Genomic DNA, 12782 nt, shown 5'->3' on the forward strand with positions numbered 1-12782 from the left:
TTTAAACTACACTCTAGACCAATTGGACCTGGCTGAATCTACAGAATATTTTATCTAACAATGACAGAATACGCATTCTTTTCATCAGCACATGGAACATTCTCCAATATAGACAACATGTTAGGTCACAAATCAAGTCCCAACAAATTTTTAAAAAATTGAAATCATTTCAAGTATTTTTTCAGACCACAATAGATTAAAACTAAAAATCAAAAACAAGAGAAACTCTAGAAACTACACAGATACATGGAAATTAAACAATATGCACCTGAATAACTATAGGCCCAAGAAGAAATGAAACAGGAAATAAAAAAATTTCTTGAAACTAATGAAAATAAAGACACATTATACCAAAACCTGTGGGATATTGCAAAAATGGTACTAAGAGGGAAGCTTATTGCAATAAACACTTACATAGAAAGACTAGAAAGATTTTAATTAAACAACCTAATGTACCTCGAAGAACTAGAAAAACGAGAACAATTCAATCCCAAAATCAATACATGAAAAGAACTAAAGATCAGAACAGAACTGAATGAAATAGAGATCCACAAAATGATACAAAAGTTCAACAAAACAAAAAGTTGGTTTCTTGAGAAGATAAACAAAATAGACAAACCATTAGCTAGGCTTACTAAAAAAAGAAGATGGAAGACTCAAGTAAAAATCAGAAATGAACAATGAGACTTTACAACCGATACACAAAAATAACAAAGTATTATTAGAGACTATTATAAACAACTATATACAAACAAATTTGAAAACCTGGAGGAAATGGATAAATTTTTGGAAACATACAAACTACCAAGACCGAACCAAGAAGAAATAGAAATCCTGAACAGACCAATAACAAGCAATGAGATTGAAGCAGTAATCAACAGTCTCCCAACAAAGAAAAGCCCAGGACCAGATGATTTTACTGCTCAATTCTCATCGACCTTTAAAATGGAATTAATACCAATTGTCTTCAAACTATTTCAAAAAATTGAAACAGAGGCCATTTTCCCAAACTCATTCTATGAGGCCAGAACCACCCTGATACCAAAACCAAAGATACAACATAAAAAGAAAACTATAGGCCAATATCTTTGATGAACATAGATGCAAATATCCTCAATAAAATATTAGCAAATAGAATAAAGGAGCATATCAAAAAAATTATACACCACAATCAAGTGGGATACATCCCAGGGATGCAAGGATGGTTCGACATACATAAGTCAATAAATGTGATTCACCCCATCAGGAAAATTAAGGACAAAAACCATATGATTATCTCAATAGATGCAGAAAAAGCATCTGACAAAATTCTCCATCCCTTCATGATAAAGGCTCTCAGCAAAAGGTATAGAAGGAAAGTATTTCAACACAATAAAAGCCATATGTGAGAAACCCACTGCCAATACCATCCTATTCAGGACAATGATGCCCACTCTCATTACTCCTATTTAACATGGTGTTGGAAGTATTAGCCAAAGCAAGGCAAGAGAAAGAAATAAAGGGCATCCATATTGTAAAAGATGAAGTCAAACTGTCCCCATCTGTTTGCAGATGATATGATCCTATATATACAGAAAAACCTAAAGACTCCACAAAAAAACTCTTAGAGCTGATAAGAAATTTCAGTAAAGTTGCAGGATACAAAATCAACATGAAAAAATTTGTAGCATTTTAATAATACAACAAACTAGCACAAAAAGAAATCAAGAAAGCTAGCCCATTTACAATTGTCACCAAAAAAAATAAAATACTTAGGAATAAATTTAATCAAGGAGGTAAAAGATCTCTACAATGAGAACTACAAATCACTGCTGAAAGAAATTAAAGAGGACACAAAAAGATGGAAAGACATTCCATGCTCTTGGACTGGAAGAATTAACATTGTGAAAATGTCCATACTACCTAAAGCAATCTACAGATTCAATGCAATCACCATCAAATATCAATGACATTCTTTACAGAAGTAGAAAAAACAATCTTAACATTCATATGGAACAACAGAAGACTCTGAATAGCCAAAATAAATAAATAGATAGATAAATAAATAAATAAATAAATAAGTAAGTAAGTAAGTAAGTAAGTAAGTAAGTAAGTAAGTAAGTAAGTAAGTAAGTAAATAAAGCATGAGGCATAATACTATCTGACTTCGAATTAAACTACAATGCTATAGTAACTAAAACAACATGATACTGGCATAGAAATAGACACTTGGACAAATGGAACCCAGAAATCATCCCACATACTTACAGCCAATTGACGTTTGACAAGGGCAACAGGAGTATACATTGGGGAAAGGACTGCCTCTTCAGTAAGTGGTGCCGGGAAAACTAGACTTTCACATGTAGAAGAATGAAGCTAGACCTGTACCTGCCACCATGCACCAAATCAACTTAAAATGGATTAAAGACATATACAAGACCTGAAACTATAAAACTCCCAAAAGAAAACATTGAGGAAACACTTCAGGAAGTAGGACTGGGCAAAGACTTTATGAATAAGACCACAAAAGCACAGGCAACCAAAGAAAAAAAAAACAAATGGGATTATATCAAATTAAAAAGCTCTGCACAGCAAAAGAAACAATGAACAGAGCTAAAAGAGAACCTACAGACTGGGAGAAAATATTTGCAAACTGTGCATCTGACAAGGGATTAATATACAGAATATACATGGAACTCATACAAGTTAACAGCAAAAAACGCAAGTAACCCAATTGAAAAATAGGCAAAGGAGCTGAATAGGCATTTCTCAAAGGAAGACATATGAATGGACAACAGACTCATGAAAAAATGCTCAGCATCACCAAGAATCAGGGAAATGCAAATTATATGCAAATTAAAATCACATTGAGATATCATCTCACACCAGTTAGACTGGCCATTATCAAAAGGACAGAAAATAAATGCTGGTGAGGATGTGGTGAAAGGGGAACCCGCCTGCACTGTTGGTGGGACTGTAAATTAGTGCAGCCATTATGGAAAACAACTATAGCTAAAACTCCTCAAACAACCACAGATACAATAAGATCCAGCAATCCTGCTGCTGGGTATATGCCCAAAAGAATGGATATCATCATGTCAAAGGAATACCTGCACTCCCATGTTTATCACATCTCTATTTACAATAGCCAATAGTTGTACTATAGATTGAATTGTGTCTCCCCAACGTTCAATGCCTTGGATGATTGGTCCCCGCAGAGCCAGTGTTAAGAGGGTGGGAAATCCTATTGTGGTAGCTAAAATGTGGGGCCTTGGAGAGGTGATTAAATTGTGAGGATTGCACCATTGTAAATGGATTGATCCATTCTCGGAATAATGGGAGTGGTTCTGAGGGCTTTAAAAGGAGAGCATGTGACAGTCAGTCTCCCTGTCTGCTTCTGCTGTTTACTATGTGACACCCTGCTTTGCTGTGAAGAGTCACTACCTATCAACAAGGATCTCACCAGATGTGTTCCCTGCACTTAGGACTTCCCAGCTTCCAAAACTGTAAACAGTAAGTATTGTTTCTTCATAAATTACCCAGTTTCAGATATTTCATTATAAGCCACAGAAACAAACAAGTTGGAACCAACCTAAATGTCCATCAATGGGCAAGTGGATAAAGAAAATGTGGTATATATACAAAATGGAATACTACTCTGTCATAAAAAATCATGAAATTCTGCCATTTGCAGCAACACGGATGAACTTAGAGAAACTTGTAAGTGGAATAAGCCAGGCACAGAGAGAGAAATACCATGTCTTCACTCATAAGTAGAAGCTAAAAAAATAAAAAAATAAAAAAATAAAAGAAAGATATAAAAATCACAATAATTCATTGAACTTTCAAAAGGAGAGAATGGAACTGAGCCCATCAAAGTAGGGAAAGGGGGAGGGGAGGGGGTTAGCAAGAATTTTTAGATTTTTAAATTTTGTAAATTTAAAAAATATACAGGACTTAATTGTCAAACTGAGAAACAAAGGAGATCCTTCATTAGAATTAGGATGTAGTCTATGTTACATGTAACATAAAAATTCATGAACGTCCCGCAATTAGAATTCTAGGACGTAGAAAAACCTAGTTACATACTGCGTCGTAGAAGTACTTTGAGACATGTTGCTCTCATGGATTAAAATACATTAAAGTAAGGATCCAGTTGACACGCTTCCACTCCTACCCTACATAGACAAGTATGAGAAATGCCAGCTTTCACTGTGTCATTATCTGGAACTGCTGAACATGTAGAAAATGACATAATTAAACAGCCATTTGATTTTCATCCTGACTTCCAAATCCACTGTCTTATCATCACGGAATTAGAGGGACAGAGCTGTAAGGCACCTTGAAGCTCTTCTATTCGAACCCTTCGCTTTGCACATGGTAAGATTATAGACCGAAATGCTAAGTGACTTGCATAAACTATTCTATGTTGTTTCACAGGAAACTCTTCAAGGTCCTATTTAGAAAAAATACCTACCATATCTAAATGTCTATTTTGTTTTCAACTCACTTAGAATTAAAATACATTATCTGATAAAGCTCTTTTTCATTTGTTTCATTTTAGAATCACTATGGGTAAATACTATACCCTTTTCTAACTATGCTACATTTTTTTTCCTAACATCTTCAGATATTCTTCCTATTCCTTCACAGTTCTGTCAATAGAGAAGTTCCTAAACCACACAGTTGGGTTTAATATGAGATGGGCAGAAGACACACGCATACAACCCCTGGTCAAGAAATACTTAAGAAGATAAAGATCTGTGTTAAGATAAGCTGAGATACTTCTATCTGAGAGTGGCGGAATACTTTTTCCTCTTTGCTAATATTGTTTATCAAGTTGCATTGCTTTTAAATCATGTAAGAAATTCCAGATGGAAATTAACTAAAAGTTACTAACCCTCTATAAAGCATAAACTCACATTATAGATAAAAGAACTGTAAAAATCTCTTGCTAGAAACAGTCCTCCCACTCTTTTAGACTTTAACATGTAAACTATTTTTAGCTTGGAAGAAATTTTAGGTCATTATTATTATTATGGTTATATAAATAATCCTATGTATTTATGATATGTAATCACCAATAAGATAAGTGACTATTCCTTATTAAGAGCATTTATAGAGAAGGCAACTTAAAAGAGAATTTTAAAAGCAGAGAATGAAATCTCCCATTTTGAATGTGTTAAGATGAAATAATTTTATATTATAGTCGTGCCATATGAAACACTATGAAAGGATGAGTATTTTGTCATTAAATTTAAAAATTAAAATAAGAGCAATTTCTGGTCATTTTCGTATTGAGCTTTGTGTGTTTCAAATAAAAGGCTAGTCTTGCTCATTGAGGGCGGAATAATCATTCCTGCCACGTAAGCTATGTTTTCACAGTAAAGGCAAATTAGTTTTCTAGCAGAATTGTTATTTTTTTAAGGACCTCCATGTTTAATGCGACTACTTAAGATTATGAATTGAAAAATATCCTTTCATCAAAAAAGTAGACCTGTATCAGGGATGGAAAAGTGCTACTTTCAAAACACTTTCATTAGTTGTAAAACTTGACATTTTATATTATCATGATCTCACTAGGACCTACTTGCTGTCCAGCAATTAAAACTCAGTCTACTGCAGCCCGATGATCTCATATTTATTTGTGAAAGTACTCTGGGTTACACGTCAACTCACGCTACCAACAAAATGCTTTGACACACTAAATAACTTTCAATCAGTAACTGATTTTAGTGTACTTTTCACACCCCCCTAGCCCTGCTTCTATCCTCTGTCTAATTCCAGGAACATTAAATTTTAAGCTACTGAGTGAAATAAATTTATAAGCTATAGGATTGGATTTAATTTCTGAAATACAGGGAAAAAATGTGCCCTACCCCAACTTTTATTTTACTGTTTATATTACTTAGCTCATATAATGGTTATTTTCTATTTCAAAAGGAGCCTGTTAGAAATATAAAAACGTTACCATATTTTTTAGAGAGTCACTCAAAGATACCATTTTTGAAATTAGATTCCCAAATTAATTAAAATCTACATATTAAAAATGGCAAACACAGCTTAACTGGATTTAGTGATCTCCTTCATCAGTATATTACAACTGCAAAGTGACACAAATATATCAGAAACTCAAGCTGAAAGGCAATTTTTTTCACAGATCAAATTATGATATAAATCATACTAAGGGCAACAATAATGCTTTTCCCATGGGAGAAAGGTATAGAAAATTAACCTTCATAGTACAATCAAGAACATTTAAAATGATGTTATTAATTTTTTTCCATCCTTTTGTGATTTTAACACTGAAGTCACTGGTAACAATGTCTTAACATCTACATATCATCTTATTGTAACATTTCACTAAAGTAAGATTGCGCACTAGAGAACGTGTGTGTGGGGGCTACTTTAATTAAGGCTGTTGAACACCAGCAATGTCCAACAAATCAGGTCAGTGCTTGATCTGGCACCTTGTTCAGATGTGAGGACGTTCTCTGGGAAGGCAGGGTGGTCTTTCATGATGACTTCATAGCTACCTGAAGCTATGGCATCTGTGAACTCATCAAACCTTTCTTAAACCTTTTGATATGTCCAGCGTGATTGTATCAGGTATTTAACTACACGGGGAAAGGAGACTGGATCTAGGAAGGCTCAAGCAGAAGGACTTTCACAGGCTTTGGAGCTTTGGTTCTGAGCACCATCAATGGCCACTAAATTGTGTGACGGAGCTCCCACCATCACTTTCCATTTAGAGTCTCAAGTGGTGTGCTGCAGTGGATAGTACTGTTATACTACTCCATCTTTCCAAATGGCTCTGCTGTTAGGATGGGAGACAGTGCAAACTACAGCTTTTGCTCACTAATATCAAGGAAAGAGCAGCAGAAAAAATGATAGTTCAGAAATACGACTACTCATTTGTGATCACCCATAAATTATATGTGCATTTCGACACTGAACAATGAAAGATTTCAATCATGAGCAATGAACAACAAAAGAGCAGGATAAAAGCCACAGATGTGAAAAACACAACTGTCCATTTTTGATCTGCTACAAATTATGATTTCATTTCAGATGTAGTACTAAAAAAGAGTTTGCTTTTCCATTATGCTCTCTAACTGGCCTGTGGTGACTTTTGATTGCTACCTTTGATGTGATACTCGTTGCTTGTTATGGGTTAATGCTTTCTAATTTCTGGAAAGAAAAATTGATTGAGTGAGCTCTCTTTGAAGAAATTTCAGAGGAATTTCTGTTCTAAAGAGGTTATACCATGAGGCACATTACACCATACCGATCCTTGACACTTTTATGATCCTACATTTGAGTGATGTCTTACTGCAAAGGTTTGTAGGCATGTTGTACCTCATATATTGTTTATTTATAATAACCAAGGTTCAATGTGAAAAGAAAAAAAATTTGGACAGCTTCAGTCATAATTCACCTTGGGTTCAAACCAAGGAACAGAACCGTGAGGGAAGAGTATCAGGGAACAAGGATTTTCTTCTCTGTCAGTTCCTGTCTGCATCTGCTTGTCTGTTCCAGCTTCCAAGGCTGCAGCGTGGAGCGTGCCCCAGTAAGGCCCCATGAGCTGAGTATGATAACACAAACCTTTAGAATAAGCCTGGCTTAATGAAAAATGAAGCTACAGGTCAGGTCCTCCATCCTAAATCAACAAACTTTCATTAGAATGATTGAAATTTTATTTTATAAGATTCCAAAGTGAGCCACATTCATTTATATTGCCTCTCCTGGTCATGAAAAGAGAAGTCATGATAGGTATCTATCTGCAGTTACCCACTTGTAATCTTTCTTAGGGGTGGAAGACAGATGAGATTAACTCTCCTTCAGTTCTGTGATTATCGCGATGTTGAATCTGACTTACTCTCTGTGATAAGACTGAGAACTGATGGCACAGTACTTGTGTGCGTGAAGCCTTGCTACTTACTTTGTCTACTTAGTTTGCTATGCTGTAGATTTGTACATATGTACAATTTTCTGGGTATGGGAGCAGGTCACGGGGAATCTGGCTATCAAGACAAGCCACCACATAAGCATTTACCTCAAATTAGGAATAAAACATAGGCAGGTAAAAATTGAATTAGACAAATTAACTTGAAAAAATTATCTGAGAAATTATTAAGATTTTTATTGATGGTCTGTACATATAAATATATGCTTTTCTTAGATGGTGATTTTGTCTATTCCTTGAATAGATTATGTAATAAAGGAAAACCACGTAATTTATCATTCAAATGAGAACAGTCTGGAGGGTAAAAGGGGAGCTATTAATAATCACACCAGGACAACACAGACCAGAACTGTCCCAGGCACACTCCCAGGCATCGTCACCCTAGATAGTTTTATAAGTAATTAGGCCATTACAAAAGGTTTCTTATCATATCAGAAATATGTGGTTCAAGCAAGGACACAATCACACACAGAAAAAGAACAGCAGGAGAGGAGAGGGGAGAAAACAGCGAGGCCTTTAGAAATCCTTTTTTCCCCAGGTCATAAATGTATAAATGGTCCAACATTAGGAATGTTAGCATACAAACTGAAAAATTCTAGCAGTTCCTCTTGTGATTGCAAAGAAAATTCAAGTCCTTCCTTCATGAGATTCATGGGAAAAAGGACAGAGAAGAGAAAAGTAAAAGAATAGGATGGCTTGTCCCACTACACAAAAGAGGGTACTTCCTTTGCTTTCAGTTTTCAAAATTGCAAATAATGGGGATGGTGAGAAGTCAATTATCAACAGAGATTATCTACAAAGAGAAAACTGATGCTTGTCTGAAAGTCTCTGGTAGAGATGGCATGGGGAGATTTTTGCTCTTTTCTAGGAATTGGTGTAATGACTAGGATCAATGATTAAATAATTAACATGAAAATCCTGAAGCCCCATTGATAACTTTTTTTGAAATTTTTGGCCCTACTTTTATGTATGTAAGCTTAAGCTTACGTGGAATTAAGCAAGCAGAAAAAGAATTTCTTTTTTCACAGAGTTCTCCAGTAAGGACTAACAAGATTTTGATAATTCAAAAAGATCTAACACACAACATTCTCCTGATTAAACATCAATTTTGCACATGGAAGTTGAAGAATTATCGGTATTACCTAATTATTTTTACTGCACAATTTCACACTTTAAAATAGTGATATTATTTGCTGTGTTGTGTGATACAGCCTGTTCAGAAATTGCTTTCCTCTGTGTTTGCTTGTTTGGTTGTGTCCCAAATTTCACTGCAAGCTTCTAATGTGCAGAGATTATTTCTCATGATTTTTCTTTTGTGAAGTGCCTAGCAGAGTTCTAGACACATACTGAGTGTTTCACATATTCTGTTGATTGATGTGAAGCCTGGAGGTGCCACCTCTGGGCGCTGTGCCTAATGCTCTGAAATGAGGCATTGCCCGCCTGCTGGGCGAAAGACTTCCTTTCTCTTTCTTCAGTCCCTTCTCATCTTGAGAAGATGTCATGAAGATAGGAGGTGTTTCTGGCTTTCCTCTCAGAAGCATGTACCTGTCATGTTCTGTTTCATGTGGCTCTAGTATCCTATGGCTGTCTTCGTTTGTTTAAAATCACAGCATTTTTTTTCAGGAATACATCTTTATTAAGATGTCCTGTGCACGCACATTAAAATGTCAACATAATCTAATTATGAGTCAAATGAGGCACAGCAGCATTTACATCATTTGATAAATTTCCATCATTTGCAGGGGCCTGGTGACATATCTAAATATTTCTCGACAGCCTTGAAAGAACAAACTTTCTGTAGCTCTTACAGCCCAGGCTTGTGGGTGGGAGGGCATATTTTTATTTGGTGACTGCAACTCAGTTTTGAATGTAAACGCAAAAATCTCTTTAGCTTTAGACATGGTTGTTAGGGAGGATATCATGAGATCACAACAGGCCAGGGAAAATGTCAAAGGACTAGTTTAAACAGCGTTGGTTAGGATTCCCTTCCATCCTTTCCCTGCTTTCTTTTTTTTTCTCCCAGAAAAAAGTTTGGAGACACAAGGATAATTAGAGCCAAATCTAAATGTTATGTGTGTTATTCAAAGAAATAAGAATAGAAGTAGTTCACAATCAACATTTTGAATATGGGTCTTTTGTTCAGTTGCATATATTTTATGATTATTGCATTTAAAAAAATTCATTTGAAGATAATGAGACACAGACTGAGCTTTCCATGCATTAGTTAAATATATATATACATATATATTTTAAGTATTGCTCTAAACATTTAAATTAAAAATGACACTTTTGCATACTTGGAAATGGAAACGTACAGAGGGCAAAAGGCTGTTTTGTTCTCTCAAGTCACTTGCATGTCCACAGCAGAGTGAACTGATCAGCTATCCAGAGAGACCAGAGAAAGTTGCACCACACTCTTAGGGTTTCTTTAATCTTCGGGGTAGAACTTTTCTTACCTTGACATGGCTTCTGTGTTTCACTCACACTCCACTTAGTGCTGTGAAATAACAGGATAGAAAAGAGAAGGATGGGAAGGGAGAGGAGCTAGCCCTCTTTTGGCTTCCTGAGAGTTGTGATCCTGGAAACATTACTGTGACCTTGGAGAATTAGAGAGAGCTGATGCAAACACGAAAAGGGGGTGCGACGGGATGGGGTGCAACAGTGGTGGCACAGGCAAGGACACTGATGGGGCGCTGAGTGGGCACGTGGGGAGGCAGGACGTGTGGGATTCCTGTGGCTGCAGAGGCAAAGGGGGTTGAAGAGCCCCCAGAGGAGAACTGAAAAAGAAAGTTATGGGAGGTTGAGGTAGATTGGTTTGCTTGGTTTGTTACAGGTGAGGAGGGGAAAGGCAATGAGCAGAAACAGTATTGCAGGGGCTAGGAAAAGAAACCAGACTTCTTTTAGGGTTGAAAGAAGGTCATGTGCAATTCCCGTTCAGAAACCGAGGGCACAACCATATCAGACAACCGTAAAGACAAGACTGAGAAGAAATACTAGTGTCACCTTTGTCCTGAATAATAAAGCTTCGCATTGGTCAGGAAACTGCAAAAGGATGGGAGCAAATGACTAACAAAGGGACGAAACCCAGAAAAAACAGAAGGAAGCATCTCTTGATACTCCCTAAATGTCACCAAAAAATAAAACAAGCCCAGAACGTGAGGATGCTATTTTAATCCTGCAATGTGTTTCTACCAGAGTGCAAGACCCAGTAGAACGTGTTTACACTCATTCTTCCTATGTCCCCAGTTAAATCTGTAAGAGCAGGACATATTACTCATCTTTGGTATCTCCCCACAGTGCTGAGAGCAAAGTGGGCATTCAATAAAAAACCTGATTATTGAAGCAGAAAAGATATTAAGAACTGGGCTGAAATCTTTTAAATTTTTTTCAGTGTAATGAGCATTCATACCCTGAATTCATGCCCTTTATTATACAGCTAAAAATGCCTACCTTGTACTTACTCCACCACAGAAAAGATACTCTAAGGATACAATCCTTTAAAGACATTTTAGTTGTTTATCCAGAAGGAGAAGACTGAAATACAGTAGCTCTGATGTAGCAGATTACTTAAAAAAAAAAAAAAAAAAGTGGGGGGTATTCATTTTGATGAAAATGATTTCTCAGTGGCCTGCTGTTCTAACTATTTTCAACCAAAATTACTTCTACAAAGAGTCCTGGAGGATGGGGAAAGGTATTATGTTTGCTTTCCCCTTCACCAGCTGGGTGCATAATTCTCAGCCCCTGAGCTCATCAAAAGAGTAAGCAGATTTGAGATCCTCTGAGATCACACACAATTTAAAACTTGCTATTCATGCTTCAGATGATGAAGTTGGAAACAAGATATGGGCGGAACGCTGAAGCAAAGGAAATCGGCAGACAATAAATGGGAGCACCAGGGCCAAACCCTTCTCACTTGGCTGGGTTTCTCGATCATTTATTCAGGTTCTTACCCTACTGTGTATTATACACTCATGACATTTAGATTCCTGTCCTCTAACATGTGCATGGCAGGAAGAAGCACAACGAATGTACATGCAATATTAAAAGCCTTGTTTTCTTATATTCTTAAAGTGCGATGAAATAATTTTAGAAGACCTTCAGATCGGGTGACACGAGCATATGTGTTATTTTTAGACCGAATGTTCAAATATGCCCGATTGCATTAAACAAGAAGCAGAAGACTCTGGCAGAGATGATTGGCACTGGCTCTGCACTGCTTTTAGAACCAACTGATTTCATGACTGTGAGTTGAAAGACTTGGCTGACATTTTACTCAAGGCCTTAACTTTAATTTTTGAAATTATTTTTTATTGAACCATAATTGATTGTACATATCTGTGGGGTACAGCATTGAATATCAATACCTGTATGCAATATGTGATGCTCAAATCAGGATGATTACTATATTTATCATTACACATTGCAATTGTTTTTTGTGGACCTTTATCAATTTCTCACTACCCCCCCACTTCCCTCCTTTGGTGGCCTCAGTTCTGTTCTCTCCTTTTGAAAGTTTAATGAATTATTGTGATTGTTGCATCTTTTTTTTGTTTGTTTGTTTATTTGTTTAGCTCCCAGTTATGAGTGAGGACATGCGGTATTTCTCTTTCTGTGCCTGGCTTATTTCACCTTAACTTCTTCAATGACTGTATTCAAGGCTTTATGAAAAAAAAATCTATGCTTTAGACTCAAGATCTGATTAATAGATAAAACTCTTAAACATTTCTTTTTCTTATGTGGTGACTAACAAAACTGGACATCTCCCACCCCACCCCCCCAAAACATACAGTATTCCTGATTTGAGAAGAAAAAAAGTAGAAGATAAAATTTAAAAACT

General features: G+C 36.2%; 1 protein-coding gene across 2 annotated transcripts in view; it reads right to left on the minus strand.

Moving 5' to 3' along the window:
• Positions 1-12782, minus strand: part of MAGI2 (membrane associated guanylate kinase, WW and PDZ domain containing 2) — a 1312517-nt gene that overhangs the window by 182707 nt on the left and 1117028 nt on the right. The window lies entirely within an intron of this gene.

Source organism: Cynocephalus volans, chromosome 6 (assembly GCF_027409185.1).
Source record: "Cynocephalus volans isolate mCynVol1 chromosome 6, mCynVol1.pri, whole genome shotgun sequence".
Classification (NCBI taxonomy): Eukaryota; Metazoa; Chordata; class Mammalia; order Dermoptera; family Cynocephalidae; genus Cynocephalus; species Cynocephalus volans.